This window comes from Schistocerca gregaria, chromosome 2, assembly GCF_023897955.1.
Source record: "Schistocerca gregaria isolate iqSchGreg1 chromosome 2, iqSchGreg1.2, whole genome shotgun sequence".
NCBI classification, from domain to species: domain Eukaryota; kingdom Metazoa; phylum Arthropoda; class Insecta; order Orthoptera; family Acrididae; genus Schistocerca; species Schistocerca gregaria.
Genome location: NC_064921.1, coordinates 853,698,008 through 853,720,192, shown reverse-complemented (window position 1 = coordinate 853,720,192; position 22,185 = coordinate 853,698,008). Strand labels below are relative to the sequence as shown.

General features: G+C 43.9%; 1 protein-coding gene across 2 annotated transcripts in view; it reads right to left on the bottom strand.

The window, feature by feature from the left end:
- Positions 1–21,752, bottom strand: part of LOC126335220 (uncharacterized) — a 494,861-nt gene extending 473,109 nt beyond the window's left edge. The window contains exon 1 of one of the 2 annotated variants that reach the window (XM_049998251.1): positions 21,513–21,752. The gene's annotated coding sequence lies outside the window, so the exon portion shown is untranslated. The remainder of the gene's footprint in view (positions 1–21,512) is intronic. The other variant, XM_049998254.1, reaches the window with a different exon arrangement.
- Between the last annotated feature and the right edge of the window lie 433 nt (positions 21,753–22,185).

Genomic DNA, 22,185 nt, shown 5'->3' with positions numbered 1-22,185 from the left:
AGCTCATGCATCCAAGTTGCTCACAAGAGTAATATACAAAAGAATGGAAAAGAAAATTGAGGATTGAGATGTGTCAGGTTACTATCAGTTTGGCTTTAGGAAAGGTAAAGGCACGAGAGACGCAAGTCTGACTTACGGTTAATAATGGAAGCAAGACTAAAGAAAAATCAAGACACGTTCATAGGATTTGACGACCTGGAAAAAGCGTTCGACAATGGGAAATGGTGCAAGACGTTCGAAATTCTGAGAAAAATAGGGATAAGCTACATGGAGAGACGTGTAACATACAATATGTACAAGAGACAAGAGATAATAATAAGTGTGAACGAGCAAGAACGAATAGGTCGGATTAAAAAGGACGTAAGAGAAGTATGTGGTCTTTCATCCCTACTGTTCAATTTATACATCGAAGAAGCAGTGATGGAAATATGAGAACGGTTCAGCGGTGGAATTAAAATTCAAGGTGAAATCATATAATGATAAGATTCGCTGATAGCATTGCTGTCCTGAGTGAAAGTGAAGAAGAATTACAGGATCTGCTGAATGTAATTAACACAATACGAACTGAGAGTAAATCGAAGATAGGCGAAGTATTGAGAAGTAGCAGAAATGAGAAGAGCGAGAAACTTAACATCAGGATTGACGGTCACGAAGCAGATAAAGTTAAGGAATTCTGATATCTATCCAGCGAAATAACCAATGACGAACGGAGCAGAGAGGACATCAAAAGCAGACTAGCACTTGCAAAACGGTCATTCCTGGCCAAGAGAAGTCTACTAGTGCCAACATAGACCTTAATTTGAGGAAGAAATTCCTGAGAATGTACGTTTGGAGCACATTATTGTATGGTAGTGAAACATGGACTGTGGGAAAACAGGAACAGAAGAGAATCGAAGCATTTGATATGTGGTACCACAGAGGAATGTTGAAAATTAGGTGGTTTGATAAGGTAAGGAACGAGGAGGTTCTGCGCAGAATCAGAGAGGAAAGGAATATGTGGAAAACACTAGCAAGGAGGAGGAACAGGGTGAAAGGATATCTGTTAAGACATGAGATAATGACTTCCATGGTACCAGAGGGAGCTGTAGAGGGCAAACACTATAGAGGAAGACAGAGATTGGAATACATCCAGCATATAATTCAGGACGTGGTTTGCAAGTGCTACTCTGAGTTGAAGAGGTTGGCACAGGATAGAAAATCCTGGCGTGCCGCATCAAACGAATCACAAGAGCGATGACTAAAAAAAAATAATTCTTGAGGTCCGTTCCGTGCACATCAATCTTGCAAAAGGGCGTTACACCAAGACACAGACACAAATATGACTGAGGCGAACAGACACATCAATGGCCGTACGGGCAGCTCATAATTTTGTGAAAAAATGTATATGAGGCACGAGGGAGATTTGAACACCGTTCTCTCCCTCCCCTTTTTTATCTCATTTTGCTCGTTACTGTTCGTTGCATTTGTTCAGAGCGGACGTCCCATGACACCCGTTCAAGTTCATCGTTAATCCAGTTAATTACAGAGGTCAGCTATTCCTCTGACCGAACACGCTGAGCTACCGTCCCGGAAGCCCCTTCGGAGCTGGCCGGCCGTTGTTGCCGAGCGGTTCTAGGTGCTTCAGTCTGCAATTGCGCGACCGCTACGGTCGCGGGTTCGGATCCTCTCTGATGACCTCTGATGTCAAGTCCCATAGTGGTCAGAGCCATTTGAACCATTTGAACTCAACTCCTTCGGAGCCCACCGTAATCACACAACCACAACTCCGCGGCTATCCAAATATGCTCGATGTAAAACATCTTGATCTTAGACCGTTTACTGTTTCAATTTTGCTTCTCTTTTCACAGTTCGCTACAACTTCTTTCTGTTTTCATTCTTGATCTGTGTTCAATTTATGACGGGCTATCCACTGGGCCATCTTATCACTAAATCTGTGTGGGGGTGCTATGGGGAGTTTCTCTTGTGAGCAATGAAATCCGTTCCTTGCTCCTTGTTTATTAACTGACAGGTCACACAAACACACATTCTCGCAATCTTTTGGTTCTCCGAGAGACGCTTTAGCACCCCTTCGTGAATTATGTGGCGCACGGTTCGTTTGCTTGTCGACTTTTCGCCTCATAACGCTGACACCACCAGAAATTGTGTACCTTGAGAGACACTGCTCTCCGTACACCTTTTCCATTCTGCGATAAATATGTGAGGTATTCTCCCCTTCCGCGCAAAGAAATCGAATTATCGCTCTTTGTGCTGATTGGGAGGAATCCATTATACAATGAACTGCGGAAACTGCTCCCAAGAAAAGAGGAAATTGATTCTAAGCCGTTAACTCCACTTGCGCAGATGGGAATACCACATCATCTCTTGGTAAACACATTCACCCACTGCGATTACGTACAACGCCGCTACAGTGAAGGTCTCCTTTTCAGTTGGGCAGACCTTATACTTCTTTGCTGTTACCTCTTTTCGCAACACATTTTGCAGACATCCAGGTACACCACTGAATGTGAAGATGGAGCCAGGCCTTACAAATACTGCTCATCGTGTCAACGGAAAAAAGTTGGTTAATTTCCGGGTGCAAACCAAATGTGTTTTGAAAGCGAAATTTTATGTGCGCATTCGATTGCTTGGTCGGAAATTAGTCTATCCGATAATCGGTTTAGCGATTTGTCATCTAACATTTGTCATGTCGGTAAACATTTTTAGCTCTCGCCTTTCTTGTCCGAATTGCGTTTTCTCGCTTGGCGGCCCGTTACCCAGTCGCTGCTAGTATACTGGCTATTCTTCGTGTTTTGAGGTCTGTGTTAACGCATGTTGTTAAACTGAATATCGTAATAGACTAATTTAGAAACATTGTATGGAATGGATACACAAAAGTTCACAGTGAAACATTTCTTGTTAATAATTGGAAATAGACATTTGAGACTGGTTGTCGCATGGAACGAGCGGTGAGCATTATTTGTTTGCGCTGACGCCACCTACAAGATGATAAAACGAAATTTCAAATCGCTACTGAAATACCAAAGGCTATAACCGTTTGCAATCCGCTGCTTAATAAATACCTCCTATAGACTTGTCCACTGCCCTTCGCTATACGCGTCGTTCGTGTTGCATGTTTTAAACGCCCTTCCATTAGACCGTCGTCTCGTGAGTTTCATACCTCCTTCATTCCAGTACACAACTTTCTTGATCCGTCTTCTACACGTTCAATTGTCTACATGTCTTGTTCATTTCCACTTCATTTCCATCACAATCGTTAACTATTTCTTCTAATCCACACAACTCCCTGATCCATTCATTTGCTACGATTCCTTAACACAAATTCTCAAATCGTCTGCTATTGTTTGTCTTGACATAAATCATTTATTTCCAGATCGCAGCAGGACAGTGGAGTACTGTGACATCCTCCCGCGCGCGCAGACTTATGTGAGGCTTTGCGTTGTCATGGAGAAGTTCGTGCAAGGGTCAGAGCTGTGAGTGACCTGCCGGCACGTGGAAAACCGGACAGGTTCGCACAACCTTGTTGCGTTGGTGACAGACGACTCGTCCATCGAAACACCGAGCTTTTGTTTATTACCGGGTCTCCGTAGGCATTCTGCAAGCGCCTATGAATATCAGTGATGCTCTGGTTTGCCGCCAAAAAAACTCAGCTTTCTGCTAGGGATGCACCTCCATTATAGACACCAGTCTGAAGGCTAAATTTAGCGCCGCCACCTGTCATAACTTCATGAAACTATAGTGGTTGAAGCGGGAATATTCCACGGCGTGCCTCAAATGAATTCCCCATTTTTTTCAGCTGAAATTGGCCTAGAAAAAGAATGTACTGCGTTACTTATTGAATACCCCTCGTGCATGTGGGAATTGGATGTACGTCCTAATCTGTTTCCTCCCTCCCACCTCCCTGTTCACGTCCCACTCCTCAATCTCATTGTCCATTTCCTCCTCCTCCTCCCCTCTTCCTCTCTCTGTACATCTACATTTACATCTACATCTACATCCATACTCCGCAAGGCCCCTGGCGGTGTGTGGCGGAGGGTACTTTGAGTACCTCTATCGGTTCTCCCTTCTATTCCAGTCTCGTATTGCTCGTGGAAAGAATGATTGTCGGTATGCCTCTGTGGGGGTTCTAATCTCTCTGACTTTATCCTCACTATCTCTTCGCAAGATATACGTAGGAGGGATAAATATACCGCTTGACTCCTCGGTGAAGGTATGTTCTCGAAACTTCAACAAAAGCCCGTACCGAGCTACTGAGCGTCTCTCCTGCAGAGTCTTTCACTGGAGTTTATCTATCATCTCCGTAACGCATTCGCAATTACTAAATGATCCTGTAACGAAGCGCGCTGCTCTCCGTTGGATCTTCTCTATCTCTTCTATCAACCCTACCTGGTGCGGATCCCACCCTGCTGAGCAATATTCAAGCGGTGGGCGAACAGAGTCCTGTAACCTACTTCCTTTGTTTTCGGATTGTATTTCCTTAGGATTCTTCCAATGAATCTCATTCTGGCATCTGCTTTACCGACGATCCCCTTTATATGATCATTCCATTTTAAATCACTCCTAACGCCTGCTCCCAGATAATTTATGGAATTAACTGCTTCCAGTTGCTGACCTGCTATATTGTAGCTAAATGATAAAGCTCCGCCTCCCTCCTCTCTCTATCCATTTTCTCGTCCACTTCTCTCTGTCCATCTGCTTCACCCGCCTCTCTCTGTCCATATCGTCGTTCCCGCTCTCTATGTCCATTTCCTCCCTCTCCTTTGTCTTTCAGCCTTGTTCGTTGGTACTGCAAACGAAACTTTGATTGGGAACTGAAGTCGCTTCAAATGAGTGGGTAAATCGATTGTCCTGCTGCTGGATGTGTGACGATGTAGCTTCTTATTTCGAATAGTTTTAATCTGCAACCGTGTTGGATTAGAAAGATCCGGACGACTTAGATTCCATAGTGGTATGCTAACCATAGACGGATAACCAGTAAACACTGCTTCCCTGTTTTCTGTTAAAACTGACTGTGTTGAAGAAAACAAAACAGCACGTTATTTATATGTATACACAGAAGAGCCAAAGAAACCTGGTATAGGCATGCATATTCAAATACATACATAAACAGGCAGAATACGGCGCTGCTGTTGGCAACGCCTATATAAGTGTATGTCGCATTTGTTAGATCGGTTACTGCTGCTACAATGACAGGTTATCAAGATTTAGGTGAGTTTGAACGTGGTTATAGTCGGCCTACAACCGACGGGACACAGCGTCTCCGAGGTAACGATGAAGTGGGGATTGTCCCGTACGACCATTTCACGAGTGTCCGTGAATATCAGGAATCCACTAAAACATCAAATCTCCGACATCGCTGCGGTCGGAAAAAGAGCCTGCAAGAACGGGACCAACGACGACTGAAGTGAATCGTTGAACGTGACAGAAGTGCACACTTTCCCCAAACAGCTGCCGATTTCAATGCTGGGCCATCAACAAGTGTCAGCGGGCGAACCATTCAACGAAACATCATTGATATGGGATTTCGGAGCCGAAAGTCCACCCGTGTACCCTTGATGACTGCATGACACAAAGCTTTATGCCTCGCCGGGGCCCGTCAACACCGACATTGGACTGTTGATGACTGGAAACATGTTGCCTGGTTGGACAAGCCTCATTTCAGCCCGCATCTCGTGGTCGTGCGGTAGCGTTCTCGCTTCCCACGCCCGGGTTCCCGAGTTCGATTCCCGGCGGGGTCAGGGATTTTCTCTGCCTCGTGATGGCTGGGTGTTATGTGATGTCCTTAGGTTAGTTAGGTTTAAGTAGTTCTAAGTTCTAGGGGACTGATGACCATAGATGTTAAGTCTCATAGTGCTCAGAGCCATTTGGACCATTTGGACCTCATTTCAAATTGTATGGGGCGGAAGGACGTGTACGGGTATGGAGACAGTCTCATGAATCCATGGACCCATGCATCTCAGGATGTCAGCAGAGGACTGTTCAAGCTGGTGGGGGCTCTTTAATGGCGTGGGCCTTGTGCAGTTGGAGTGATATAGGAGCCCTGATGCGTCTAGATGCGACTCAGATAGGTAACATCCTATCAGATCACCTTCATCCATTCATGTCCATTGTGATTCCGATGGACTTGAACAGTTCCAGGAGGACAATGCAACACCCAGCACGTCCAGCACAGAGTGGGTCGAGGAACACTCTTCTGAGTTTAAACACAAACGCTGGCCACCAAACACCCCAGACATGAACATTATTGAGCACATCTGGGATGCCTTGCAACGTTCAGAAGAGATCTCTTACAGATTTATGGACAGTCTTGTAGGATTCTTGCTGAAAATTCCCTCCAGTACTACTTCAGACATTAGTACATGCCACGTCGTGTTTCGACACTTCTGCGTGCTCATGGGGGCCCTACATGATATTAGGCAAACGTACCAGTTTCTTTGGCTCGTCATTATACACTATGTGATCAGAAGTATCCGGGTACCCCTCAAAACATATCACATAATGTTATATCAGGTGCATTGTGCTGCCAGATACTCCATATCATTGATCTCAGTAGTCATGAGACATCGTAAGAGAGCAGAATAGGGCTCTCCGCGGAACTCACGGACTTCGAACATGGTCAGGTGATTGGGTGTCACTTGTGTCATACGTCTGTGCGCGAGACTTCCCCACTCCTAAACATCCCTGGGTCCACTGTTTCCGACGTGATAGTGAAGTGGAAACACGTGCAGCACAAAAGCATACAGGCCGACCTCTTCTGTTGACTTACATCTGTCTGTAGGCAGAAATCTATTCAGACCATCACACAGGAATCCCAATCTGCATCAGGATCCACTTCAGAACATTGACAATTAGGTGGGAGGTGAGAAAACTTGGATTTCATGGTCGAGCGGCTGCTCATAAGTCACACATCATGTCGGTAAATGTCAAACGACGCCTCGCTTTGTGTAAGGAGCGTAAACATTGGATGATTGAACAGTGGAAAACGTTGTGTAGAGTGACGAATCGCGATACAAAATGTGGCGATCCGATGGCAGGGTATGGATATGACGAATGCCTGGTGAACGTCATCTGCCAGCGTGTGTAGTGGCAACAGTAAAATTCGGAGGCAGTGGCCTTATGATGTGGTCGTGTTTTTCATGAAGTACCCCTTGTTGTTTGCGTGGCACTATCACAGCACAAGACTGCATTGATGTTTTAAGCACCTACTTGGTTCCCGCTGTTGAACAGCAATTCTGGGATGGCGATTGCATCTTCCAACACGATTGAGCATCTGCTCATAATGCACGGCCTTTGGTGAAGTAGTTACACGACAATAACATCCCTATAATGGACTGGCCTGGACAGAGTCCTGAGTGCAAAAAAGAAAATGAAATCGCTAATTTTTACATCATAGATAGCATTTTTTTCTCGCAGTCGGTTTTAATAGAAAATCTGTACATTATTATTTCAAAATATATTTGGCACATGAACGCAAAATGCCTCCCTCAAACGACAGTAGTAAATGCTGTTTGGGAAGCTAGCGAATTCTTCAACCTTGCGAAATTTGTATCTCACGCGCTCGCTACACAGGTAACTAATAGAAGACTGACACAGCATTAATGCGGAATTTCTAAGGTGTTCCATGTACGGATTCTCACCGAAATTTTGAGTCACAACATGAAGCGTTTCTCATTGTATATGTGGTTTCGGGTACCAGCTGATCGCCTCATTCGCCACACTTTCTTCCAGCTTTGCCAGCAGTAGAATCATTCAAATGCCTTTTCTCTCAATACTGTTCCGCAAAAAGAGCGTCCTCTTCTCTCCAGGGAATCCCATTTGATTAGTTTACACACGTTGAGCTCGAAGGGGCGATCTGTAGTGCTTACTTAGAAAAAGAACGTCTCTCCCGAGATCACTAAAAAATACTTTATTGTAGATAACTGGTTTCGGTAAGACTAAGTTACCATCTTCAGATCTTCATAAATGGTACTACAAAAGTCTTGTCGCAGCTACACACAAAATTTTTCCATTGAATTTCCAGGTACAAAAAAAATGAAATGAGCGATGCACTGACGTGCCAAAATTAAAATTAAGATATAAATCACAGTTAGCGAAAACATAGTTACCATAACGTAACACACCATGCCTTCCAGGGCCCCTCAAAACTAACAGGTAGCCTCGTGGCGCCCTTGTAGACATGGCGTGTTATGTTGTCGGACCGACATTTTGGAGAATTGTGATTTACATAGTAAGTTTAGTTTTGACCCGTCAATGCATCGCTCATTTCATGTTTTATGTACCTGTAAATTCAATGGAAAGATTTTGTACGTAGCTGCCACAAGATGTTTGTAGTACCATTTATGAAGATCTGAAGATGATAAGTCTCCCCGAAACAGGTTATCTACAATAAAGTTCATCAACAATAAAGTTTTTTATAGCAATCTAGGCTAAGAAGTTCTTCTTCTGCTAAGTATACCTATTTCAGTTCACGAAGTATCTCCGTAATGCTAGCGTGTTGATCGAACCTACCGCCAACAAATCTAGCAGCACGCCTCTGAATTGTATCGATCCGACCTGGTAGGGATCCCACACACTCTAACAGTAATCAAGAAGTTTGCACTAGCACTCAGTTTCCTTAATGGCTGATCCACACATTTCTAAAATTCTCCCAATATATCAGACTCGCAATTCTCACATGCTCTTTCCATTCCATATCAATCTGTAACGTTACACCTAAATATTAATCGACTTAACTGTGTCAAGCTGCACACTACTAATGCTGTATTCGAAAATTATGGAATTGCGTTCCCTGGCTATACGAAAGACTATTTGGAGCTAGCTGCCATTCGTCCCACTAACAAGAAATTTTGTATAAGTCATCTTGTATCCTTCTACAGTCCTCAACAACGATAGCTTCCCGTACATCGCAGCATCAACAGCAAACAGCCGCAGATTGCTACTAATCCTGTCTGTCAGACCATTTACGGACGTGCAGAGAATAAAAACGGTCCTATCAAACTGCCATTGGGCGTTCCTGGCTACACCATAGTCTCTGATGAACACTTGCTGTCAAGAAGCCGCACATATGTCTTCGAACCTATTCCGTACATTTCTCAATTTGTTAACAGTCTACAGGGGCATCTTGTCAAACGCTTTCCGGAAATCTACGCGTGTGAAATCTGCCTGTTGCTCTTCATCCATGGCTCGCAAGATATCATTTCATGACAGCACAAGGTAAGTTTTGCATGAGCGATGCTATCTAAAACCGTGCTTGATTTGAGGAAAGAAGCTTTTCTGTCTCAAGGAATTTTGTTTTATTCGAACTGAGAATATGTACAAGGAGTCTGCAGCAAACCTTGTTAAGGATATTGGTCTATATACAGGATTCACCTGTGTTTCTTCCCAGTCGCTTGAGGCTGTTCGAAGTAGCATTATATTTCTCGTTTAAATACTGAAGGCGTGAAATTTGAGATAAAAACATTTGTACCAACTACAGTAGTACTTCATACTGTAGCCAGTTGCCGGCCGCGGTGGCCGAGCGGTTCTAGGTGCTTCAGTCCGGAACCGCGCGACTGCTACGGTCGCAGGTTCGAATCCTGCCTTGGGCATGTATGTGTGTGATGTCCTTAAACCTAAATTCTAAGTTCCAGGGGACTGATGACCTCAGATGTCAAGTGCCATAGGGCTCAGAGCCATTTGAACCATTTTTTTGTAGTCGGTTACGGCTCTTTCTCACTAGTCTCAGTTTTTGCCATTACCCATGACAGCATCAGACTAAGGTGACAAAAGTCATGGGATCCCTACTATTATCGTGTCGAACCTCCTTTTGTACGGTGTAGTGTGGCAACTACGCGGCATGGACTCAACGAGTCGCTGTGAAGTCCCATGCAGAAACACTGAGCCATGCTGCCTCACATCCGTCCATAATCGCGAAAGTATTGCCGATGCTGGATTGTTTATGCGAAGTGACCTCTCTGTTATGTCCCATAAACGTTCGATGGAATTCATGTTGGGCTGTCTGGGTGGCCGAACATTCGCTCGAATTGTCCAAAACTCTTTTCAAACCAGTCGCAATGATTGTGCCACGTGACAAGGCGCACTGTCATCCATAAAAATTGTATCAAAAACATAAAGTCCTTAAACGGCTGCAAATGGTCTCCAAGTCTGTTTACAGCCAATGATATGCTAGGTTGACCCAAAGGGCGCATTTCATTGCATGTAGACACACCCCAGGCCATTATGAAACCACCTTCACCAGCTTGCACAGTGCCTCGCCATTGTGAAGCCACCACCTGCTTGCACAGTACATAGCCCATGGCTTCGTGAGGTCTGTGCCACACTCGAACCCTACCGTCAGCTCTTACTGACTGAGATGGGGACTCATCACACAGGGCCACGGTTTTCCATTCCTGGAGGTCCAGCCGATATGGTCAAGAGCCCAGGAGAGGGCTGGAGGAGACGTCGTGCTGTTAGTACAGGCACACGCGTCGGTCGTCTGCTGCCGTAGCTCATTAACGCCAAATTTGGTCGCACCTAAAGGATACGTGAGTCATTGATCCCTGTGGTTATTTTACGCAGTGTTGATTGTCTGTTAGCACCGACATCTCTATGCAAATGCCGCTGCTGTCGGTAGTTGAGTGAAGGCCGTCGGCCTCTGCGTTGTCCGTGGTGGGAGGTAATACATGAAATTTGGTATTCTCTACACCCTCTTGACACTGTTCAACTCAGAGTATTGAATTCCCTAACTATTTTCCGAAATGGAATGTCGCATGCGTCTAGTTCAACTACGGTTCCGCGTTCAAGCCTGTTAATTCCCGTCGTGCGGCCATAATCACGTGCGAAACTTTTTACCCTTTTATACGTTGTCTATGTAATACTTCCGGCTTCTATATACAGGGTGGTCGATTGATCGTGACCGGGCCAAATATCTCACAAAACAAGCGTCAAGTGAAAAAACTACAAAGAACGAAACTTGTCTAGCTTGAAGGGGGAAACCATATGGCGCTATGGCTGGCCCGCTAGATGGCGCCGCCATAGGTCAAACGGATATCAACAGCGTTTTTTTTAAAAAAAGGAATCCCCATTTTTTATTATATATTTGTGTAGTACGTAAAGAAACACGAATGGTTTAGTTGGGCCACTTTTTTCACTTATTCAAAAATGGCTCTAAGCACTATGCGACTTAACTTCTGAGGTCATCAGTCACCCAGAACTTAGAACTAATTAAACCTAACTAACCTAAGAACATCACAGACATCCATGCCCGAGGCAGGATTCGAACCTGCGACCGTAGCGGTCGCTCGGTTCCAGGCTGCAGCGCCTAGAACCGCACGGCTACTCCGGCCGGCTTTCACTTATTGTTAGTGATAGATGGCGCTGTAATAGTCACAAACATATGGCTCACAATTTTAGACGAACAGTTGGTAACAGGTAGGTTTTTTAAATTAAAATACAGAACTATGGCACGTTTGAACATTTTATTTCGGTTGTTCCAATGTGATACATGTACCTTTGTGAACTTATCATTTCTGAGAACGCATGCTGTTACAGCGTGGTTACCTGCAAATACCACATTAATGCAATAAATGCTCAAAAAGATGTCCGTCATCCTCAATGCATTTGGCAATATGTGTAACGACATTCCTCTCAACAGCGAACAGTTCGCCTTCCGTAATGTTCGCACGTGCATTGACAATGCGTTGACGCATGTTGTCAGGCATTGTCGGTGGATCACGATAGCAAATGTCCTTCAACTTTCTCCACAGAAAGAAGTCCGGGGACGTCAGATCCGATGATCGTGCGGGCCATGGTAAGGTGCTTCGACGGCCAATCCACATGTCATGAAATATGCTATTCAATACCGCTTCAAACGCACGTGAGCTATGTGCCGGACATCCATCGTGTTGGAAGTAAATCGCCATTCTGTCATGCAGTGAAAGATCTTGTAGTAACATCGGTAGAACATTACGTAGGAAATCAGTATACATTGCACCATTTAGATTGCCATGGATGAAATGAGGGCCAATTATCCTTCCTCCCATAATGCCGCACCATACATTAACCCGCCAAGGTCCCTGAAGTTCCACTTATCGCAGCCATCATGGATTTTCCTTTGCCCAATAATGCATATTATGCCGGTTTACGTTACCGCTGTTGGTGAATGACGCTTCGTCGCTAAATAGAACACATGCAAAAAATCTGTCATCGTCTTGTAATTTCTCTTGTGCCCAGTGGCAGAACTGTACACGACGTTCAAACTCGTCGCCATGCAATTCCTGGTGCATAGAAATATGGTACGGGTGCAATCGATGTTGATGTAGCATTCCCAACACCGACGGTTATGAGATTCCCGATTCTCGCGCAGTTTGTCTGGTACTGATGTGCGGATTAGCCGCGACAGCAGCTAAAACATCTCCTTGGGCATCATAATTTGTTGCAGGTCGTGGTTGACGTTTCACACGTGGGTGAACACTTCCTGTTTCCTTAAATAACGCAATTATCCGGCGAACGGTCCGGACACTTGGATGATGTCGTCCAGGATACCGAGCAGCATACATAGCAGACACTCGTTGGGCATTTTGATCACAATAGCCATACATCAATACGATATCGACCTTTTCCGCATTGGTAAACGGTCCATTTTAACACGGGTAATGTATCACGAAGCAAATACCGCCCGCATTGGCGGAACGTTGCGTGATATCACGTACTTATACGTTTGCGACTATTACAGCGCCATCTATCACAAAGCCAAAAAAGTGATCCAACTAAAACATTCATATTTATTTACGTACTAGACGAATAAATAATAAAAATGGGGGTTCCTATTTTTAAAAAATGCAGTTGATATCGGTTTGACCTATGGCGGCGCCATCTAGCGGGCCATCCATAGCGCCATCTGGTTTCCCCCTTCAAGCTAGACGAGTTTCGTTCTTTGTAGTTTTTTCGTTTGATGCTTATTTCGTGAGATATTTGGACCTGTCACGATCAATGGACCACCCTGTATATGCATGTCGCTATCGCGTGACCTTTGTCACCTCGGTGTGTATATCCCATAGGACTTCTGGTCTTTAAGTGTGAGGAAACCACACTAAAATTTTGGTCATTTGTTTTCAATGCGCCCTGTACTTTCACCATCTGGAATTAGTTGACAGGCCCATGCCTCGTTGCAGTCTTATGACGAATAGAATGATTATTGGGGTCTTGATTACGACAACCCTTTGTCATAAGGGAGTGACTCATTGGCAAACACTTGGAGTCCATAGCTTATGTTGGCTGCTGAGTCATTAGAGAACGAAAGTCGCTGGGTGATAGTGCACATTCTGCGTTTGCCTGGCGTTTGGATTTATGTAAGTTGCGCATGTTGCTGGGCATGATATGATATTTTCTGATAAATAAAAATTTTAAGCAGCCAAGATTGCTTGTTAAAATATGTTTATTTCCTCGATGTTCGCTTTGACCGGAGTCTAGCTGTCAGTATAGGATCTTTTGAAAATGATATTACTGTACATGAATCGCATAATCATAACAAGAATACACTCTATTTTTTGGAGTTCTTTGGATTCATAAAGGAGGGTAACTATAAATGAACAAGTGTATTTCTAAGAGACCACCAAAAGAGATCATCAAACTGTAAATGTTAGTTGAAAACGATAAAAAATCTTAAACTCTGTCACAATTTTGTCAAAAGAACTGATCTTGATTCGGCGACATAAAATGTTTCCCTGAACTACTTATTCTGATGCAGGAAAATACAATTTGTTCAGACGGTCCGATTGAAATCTTTTTCCCAGCTCCTTTACTTTTATTACAATAACGACAATATCGAGCACCCTTACTCGTCTGTAGCTACAACCGCTAGCGCCACTACCCGTAGTTACTTGTATGAAATTATAAAACGATCACAAACATGAACACCACATACAGGGATTGGCTAAAAATGTGGAAACTCCGCGATAAATCTGTACTTGAACATAACTGTAGATACTAGCCATGTCTGTACACTGCACTGTTGTATCTGACCACGAACGCCACCTGTGCAATGTCATCAATATGTTACAAGTGACACTCTTGGTCGGAACAGTGTTCTGTGTAGTTGTGAGTGCTGAGTGAGCTCGAGCGTGGGCAAATTGTTGGTGCTCGTATGGTGGGTAATTCCGTAAACAAGGTAGCCTAAGTGTTTGGTGCTTCAAGAGGCACCGTAACTAAGATTTACACCATATACAGGGAAAGCGGCAAAAAATTCATTCGCTAAGTCACAAGGCGGACGAAATTGTATTTGAGTGATCGAGGCAGCCGGTCATTGAAGAGGATTGTGCCGAAAAATAAGTGCATGACGGTTGCAAAAATCACTGAAGAGCTAAATCTCGCACTCATGAACAACGTCAGCACCAAGAAAACCCGAAGGCAGCTCTCAAAAGCCCGTATCTAGTGGTCGTGGGGTAGCGTTCTCGCTTCCCGGATTCGATTCCCGGCGGGGGCAGGGATTTTTCTCTGCCTCGTGATGGATGGGTGTTGTGTGTTGTTCTTAGGTTAATTACGTTTAAGTAGTTCTAAGTTCTAGGGGACTGATGACCATAGATGTTAAGTCCCATAGTGCTCACAGCCATTTTTTAGCTCTCGAAACAGGGGAATTCCAAAGCCACTCATCAGTGACGTAAAAGCCCTTAAGGGGAAAACGTGGTGATGAAGCCATAAAACCTGAAGTGTGAAGCAATAGAAGGAAGTCATTTGATCGGATGAGTCTTGTTTCACACCGTTATCAACTTGTGGCCCAGTTTACGTCCCAAGAGTGAAATATGGCGCGGTTCAGCGATGATTTGGACACCCATATCGTGGTATGTCTTAGAAATTAGATTAAGGAAAGTTTCACCTACGTTTCTAGCATTTGTAGACTTAGAGAAAGCTTTTGGCAACGTTGACTGGAATACTCTCTTTCAAATTCTGAAGGTGGCAAGGGTAAGATACAGGGAGCGAAAGGCTACTTACAATTAGTACAGAAACCAAATGGCAGTTATGAGTCGAGGGGCATGAAAGGGAATCAGTGGTTGGGAAGGAAGTGAGACAGGGTTGTAGCCTATCCCCGATGTTATTCAATCTGTAAATTGAGCAAGCAGTAAAGGAAGCAACAGAAAAATTCGGAGTAGGTATTAAAATCCTTGGAGGAGAAATAAAAACTTTGAGGTTCGCCGATGACATTGTAGTTCTGTCAGAGACAGCAAAGGACTTGGAAGAGCAGTTGAACGGAATGGACAGTGTCTCGAAAGGAGGATATAAGATGAACATCAACAAAAGCAAAACGAAGATAATGGAATGTAATCGAATTAAGTCAGGTGATGCTGAGGGAATTAGATTAGGAAATGAGACACTTAAAGTAGTAAATGAGTTTTGCTATTTGGGGAGCAAAATGATGATGATCGAAGTAGAGACGATATAAAATGTAGACTGGCTATGGCAAGGAAAGCGTTTCTGAAGAAGATAAATTTCTTAACATCGAGTATAGATTTAAGTACTTGTATGGAGTGTAGCCACGTATGGAAGTGAAACGTGGACGATAAATAAATTAGACAAGTAGAGAATAGAAGCTTTCGAAATGTAGTGCTACAGAAGACTGCTGAAAATTAGACGGGTAGATCACATAACTAATGAGGAGGTATTGGATAGGATTGAGGAGAAGAGAAATTTGTGGCACAACTTGACTAGAAGAAGGGATCGGTTGGTAGGGCATTTTCTTTGGCATCAAGGGATCACCAATTTAGTATTCGAGGACAGCGTGGAGGGTAAAAATCGTAGACGGAGACCAAGAGATGAATACACTAAACAGATTCAGAAGTATGTAGGTTGCAGTAGGTACTGGGGGATGAAGAAGCTTGCACAGGATTGAGAAGCATGGAGAGCTGCATCGAACCAGTCTCTAGACTGAAGACCACAACAACAACATCGTAGCATTCCGTGGCCCTATTATTACTCTGTGACCATTATGTCTGATCAGATCCACCCCATGGTAAGATTTTTGTTCTGCAATTGCGATGGTGTATTCCAAGACTACAGGGGCCCTGTCCAAACCTCGCATCGTCCAGGTCCGATTTTGTGAGCACAAGGATGAATTGTCACATTTATCCGGCACATTACAGTCGCCATATCACATTACTCTTGAGGCTTTATGGTCTCCTTTGGAGAGAAGGGTGTGTCGTCGATATGCACCTCCGTCATCATTACCTGAACTTGCTACTATTTTGCCGTAGAAAGCTGTAAGATTATCTTGAAAACCACGCTGAATCTGTATTTATCGATTTCGAGACGATAGGAAGCTATTTTCATCGGCACTGAATATTAATTAACAAAGGGTGTGCGAGTAGCATTAACTCTGCCCCTCTGTTGTTTGTCCAGGGAGAGAGTAGGATGCCAAGGAGAACTGAAGCAAAAACCTATGAGAGGTGTGAGAAAAGTAATGAGACTGACAGCTATGCGAGAGATCTGGCAACTCTGTGTTGTTCTACTTGTGGAGGCCTCCGTGTTAATTCCTTCCAGATGATCAGTTCGAGTTCCAGGCCTGTACAGACATCACGTGATTTTTGAGAGCGCCTTCAGTGAAGTTGTGCTGTCGTTGTGTGTTACGAAAATGGAACAACGGAGTTTAGATCACGGTGAACGCCTGAGAGTTTGTGTTAAACTTGCAGAATCTGCTAAGGTGACCTTTGAAACGTTGGAACAGACCTATGGGAAACATTCCTTATCAAGAGCAAAATGTTTTTGCTGACACAAATGTTTTTGTGGCAGGCCGAGAACACGTTGAAAATGAACCGTGCTCAGGGGGGCCTTCAACTTCAAAAAGCGACGAAAACGTAGAACGTGTGTGTGATTTTGTAAGATCAGACCGACGTTTAACAATAAGGATGATGGATGACCTGTTAAACACTTTCACTGTACATAGAATTTTGACCGAAGGTTTGGGGTTTGCGCCAAAATGATGCCGAAAAACCTCATAGCTAGGCAGAATGACAATCGAATAAATGTGTGCGTTGATCTTGAGAGGATCGCCAAAGACCACAAATGGTTCAGGAGTGTGATCACAGATGATTTCTCCTTGAAGTTTTGAGTACGATTCTGAGACGAAGCGGTGAAGTGAGGAGAAGCACAATGAGGTATCTCCTCGATTAAAAAAAGCTCGAATGAGCAAATCGAAGATGAAAAAAGTAATTTGTTCCTTCTGACAGTCAACACAACAAATACACCACGTCCTTTTTCCATTAGCCTATCCTTTCGCTATGCGCTTAAATTTCCCCCAAAGATCTCAGGACGGTCAACTGCAGATTTTAACCAACATTTTGTGCATTGTATTATGTGAGCTTCAAATTTTTGTTAGGAGTACATCAAACTCTGGCACTTTGTTGCGAACTCATCGGCAGGTAATCACTAGGGTTTTAATTATCTCAGCTGCAGGAGGCATTTCTTTGGAGCTCACACAGATACTTTTGGGTTTCCTACAGAAATCGTTATCTGAACTGAATGGAGAGCGCGTACTCCATAAAAAGGGCACTTGTGTACACCCCGCACACGGTTAGCTACTTGGGTAGCTGCTTATGGTGTGTAGTGCGTACCTACCCCATTTAAGGGGATCCTAAAATTCTCAGCCCATGGCGCAAGTCTAGGTAGTCCACACCAGTTTGTCACAGAACCTTCGAAATATCTGGTACAAGCCTTCCAATCGACGCAGAAGCAGGAGGCCACGATCTGTTCTGGGGACGATGCCGGAGACTGTGAATTTCGTTGAAACTCCAGTTCATACTGTTTCTGCAGTGCCATCAGTTATATAGTTCCGCGATTTCTTAGAATTAGCACAGTTCTGGCAGTTCCGTTCAATAGCCTATAGTTCCGACACAACAGTCGCTATTTATGGAGCAATAGGAACAGTTAACGGCGAGTGTACCTTTTAGTCATTGTGACTAACTCATAGACTGCCCACAGAGAGCAAAGTTATTTAAAATTCATTGTGTTAGGGGTAAGAAAACAAGTGCCACCCATCTAACTGTTACCAAAGTGCAATTGTGTATCCTAGCTGTTAATAAATGTTGCTAACTATTTCTTATAGTTTTGCCACACTTCAGTTCTAGTCCAATTCTGCGAAGCAGATATATAATTAGTTACGACTAGCATGGATAATGCCTCCATCTTACATAGATCTGTAGTGGGAATACGCTTTCTGCTGAACTGATACTAACATTCAGTTACAGCATCCCACATGGCGTGTCACATTAGTCCGTAATATCAGCCGATAATACAGATACTTTTCTACGCTTGTCGCGCTGGCGAAGTTTGGTCTTCTTCACCAAGTCTAGTTATGGAGCGTCGACAAATGCGGTACAGCTTGCTTCTAAACAAAACATTGACAATAACTCGCTGATCAACGAAATCCTGGATCCATTCATGCCGGCGTCAGCTGAGACCAACAAATAAAAGATCGTCAACTGTCTAAAGTCGCCCACGCCGTTGTCTTTCCGTCACATTCTCTGACTCATCATGCTGGACTGCTAAGACATCAGAGGCTAGACTGTCATGAAAACAAAAATGCATACGTCGACAGCTGGAGCGACTAGATAGAATCACGTTTCAAACGATGGCCTAAGAAAACGTTTGATTATTTGGTCGGTCCAGCAGATAAGTTTGAGATAATCATCTACAATGTGTGGTACAGGGAGGCTTCATAGCGATCGTTCATGAAAGAAGGTTCCGGGTTTGACCATGACGATTGCTGGGCAGAAACACTACATAGCGATCTAATTGCTGTAAAGTATCACTTGTCATATCCCATAACAGGCTACCGTTTCGTCGAAAATGGAGACAAAATATAAAAAAATAGCGAACTGTTCCACTAGCCTGGTAAATACTGAAGAACATATTAAAAAGACACTTTCATCCGAAATGTGCTGTTGTAACAATAAGAAAAATAAGGTAGTGAGTTAAATGTAAATGGCAGACCGGTGTGGCCGAGCGGTTCTAGGCACTTCAGTCTGGAACCGCGCGACCGCTACGGTCGCAGGTTCGAATCCTGCCTCGGGCATGGATGTGTGTGATGTCCTTAGGTTAGTTAGGTTTAAGTAGTTCTAAGTTCTAGGGGACTGATGACCTCAGATATTGTCCCATAGTGCTCAGAGCAATTTAAATGCAAATGTTTCAGATAAAATAGATGAAGAAACAAGGCGGTGAAAAATAAGTGGAAAAGAGAAGGATAATTTCTCTAGACATCCATGATTATGGAGCTTCCAATTGAGAGCTGAAAGATTAAGATCGGCGTGACTGACACACAATGTAAGTGAGAAAGAGAGAGAAGCAGTAAAGAGGGTATCAGATGAAAATGATTAAGAAAACAGCGCGTATTACAGGACTCAGTTATCTGTCGATCTCTCAGGGAAACCGCACACTGGACGCCGAAAGTTTAGCGCTGAAGCTGCACAACCATCTATCGATTATCTGTGTAGCGAGCACCTAAGATACAACTTTCCCCAAGACTGTGGTATTCTACGCACTTCCCAGAATCACACGACGACGCTATGAAATGACGTAACAATCCCCAGCGGTACCAGGTACAGATAGCTGTACGAAGCTAATGACCACATTTTTCACAAACTGTAAACATGCGTAATCTCGCTTGCTTGTTTGGCGTTCAACGTTCAGGATTTCGTACGGTTTCCGAAGGAAGATCCCACCTGTATTGCTTGCGCATGTTGTTTCCACAGGTTACCCTTCAATAACATCGCCATCATCCTCGTCTTTTTCTTCTTCTTCTTCTCCTCCTCCTCCTTTCGCTGTTTCAGGTTCACGCTCTTGTTCCGGTATCGTATACACTTTTCTCGGTCACCTGGTTCTGGCTTTTCCTACGTCCCTTCTTGCCTCTTATAGCATAGCCTGACGTGGGTTTCTCTCTGCACTCTTTCGCCGTAGGTGATGTTCCCATTATAATTTAATTTCTTTCTATTATTATTTCTTATGTGGTCTTCCCTGGCTTTCGCGAAAAATTTCATTTCTGTTGTTTGTATTTTACTTCAACCAAGGCTTTTTAGGGACCCACAATTAACTTCCATACAACAATACAGGTCTAGCAAATGTCTTGAAAATTTCAATATTTTTTCCTTCCGTATTTTGGGTTGGAATGTTTTGTTTATCATTTCGCATATTGATTAATATTTGTTAATCTTAGTTTCTATGTTCTTGTGCATATCATAGCTTATATAGCATCTTGAAAAGTTAAAGCTAGAGACAAGCTTAAGTGGAATATTATCTATTATTTTTGAGTGGTTAGAATATTTCCCAATATCAGCCAAAATTTTGATTTTCTTTATTGATATGCGATGGTTACACTCTCTTTTTCCTAACTGATGTAGTTTATACACTGCTTGTTGTAGCTCACATAAACTTACTTCCATAATTGTTACATCATCTCCAATAAGGCTGCAACCTTCCACTAACCTAATATATTGTGGATGTAAATGATTTGGTTAAGATCTGAAGACAGGCGGTAAATCGAGTTTTACAAATTAACAGAAATAAATATGCAAATTTTATTATGTAGGCATATGTTGTAACAATTTTGGAAGAAAGCAAAGATGAGTTACAAAAACAATGTATAAACTACATCAGTTACGGTTGGATAACATATTAGAAACAATTAGTACGGAAATCATACGTTGAGTGTAGATGGGGCTGTAAGAACAATTTCTAAACAGCATTTGCAACGTTAAAATTAGTCATTGTTATTGTTATACCTCCAGAATGTGTTCTGGCGTTGAAATTCCCGTCACCAGGTAAATTACTTGAAACTTTCAGTGCAGTGTGGAAGATGGTTCGTGCCTGACGTTGTGTTTACGTCTCGCCCCCCCCCCCCCCCCCCAATAAAGTGTGACCACACTTAACACAAAATCTGGGACACTAATATGTCCCTGATGATGGTGCGAAAACACCAAAACTCGTTACAAGTACATGACAATAGAACCCACTTAATAAGAAAATGCGTTTTGGTCCAGTCACAAAGATATAACTATATTGAGCAGCTGTTAATTTCATTGGATATTACGACAGACAAAATTTTGGAGATTCATAAAGCAGAAGCTGTGAATCTAGGATCTGTATAAAGCAGCATAACTCTTCAGTATGTACAGCTAGGAAAATCATTTGTGGAAAGGGAATCCTGAAGTTCACGAATCTTGTGATGATGAGAAACAAAAGGCGTGAAAATGTGCGTACAGGCATAGCGTATCTTCAGTAAATATACAGTTTGTTACAGAATTGATTTTTATCCCTGTCGTGGTTCTAGAAGCAAGTTCAGCGGAATAAATTAAAATGACAGCCCTGTACAGCTCCACTGTCAGAGCTGTGTGGTCATTGGGAGCCTATGTTTTCGGTGCCGCTATGACAGCAGCCGTATCTCCGCGCGCCGTTTGTTCCGAACAATAGACACGTCATCCATTCAGGAGGATAATTCCGGCCGCAGTTTGTTGGCACAAGCTGGCGGCGGCCGACCGGAAGTGCACTGGACTCACCTTCGGCTCGGCGAGAAGTCGACCCCTGGCGCGCTCCGGGTTGCGTGTCGGCTCAGCGGAACAGGTCCCGTACGGAGCAGACGTCGGCGTCGCAGGCGCACTACACACGTCCCGGGCTGTCGGCGCGCGGGTTCATTCACTCTGCCTGCCACCAGACAGACTGGCTCTGCAGTCGCGCACCGGCCGGACCGACGGCGGGCGGCGACGCCAGCGCCCGGCGCCTGCTAGCGGCCGCCCGCGGAACTAACGGCTCCGAGTGCGGCTGCTGTGCGCGCGCAGCTGTCACTCCGTGGCGACGTCTCGCCGCGGTCGATTTTCTTAATTCCTAAGGGCAGCGCGCGTGTTATCGGTGAAGATGAAAACATTTTCCCGTACATATCACTTGTGACAAAGTCCTACTCAAAACGTCGCGCCGTTATACACCCGAAATCGAATGTGAGCAATCGAGTTCGAATCGATTTCTTCAGATGAAAACTGGTTTGTTCGTCGTAATCTAAATTCTAAGTAATACACTACTGGCCATTTAAAATTTCTACACCAAGAAGAAATGCAGATGAGAAACGGGTATTCATTGGACAAATATATTATACTAGAACTGACATGTGATTACATTTTCACGCAATCTGGGTGCATAGATCCTGAGAAATCAGTTCCCAGATCAACCACCTCTGGC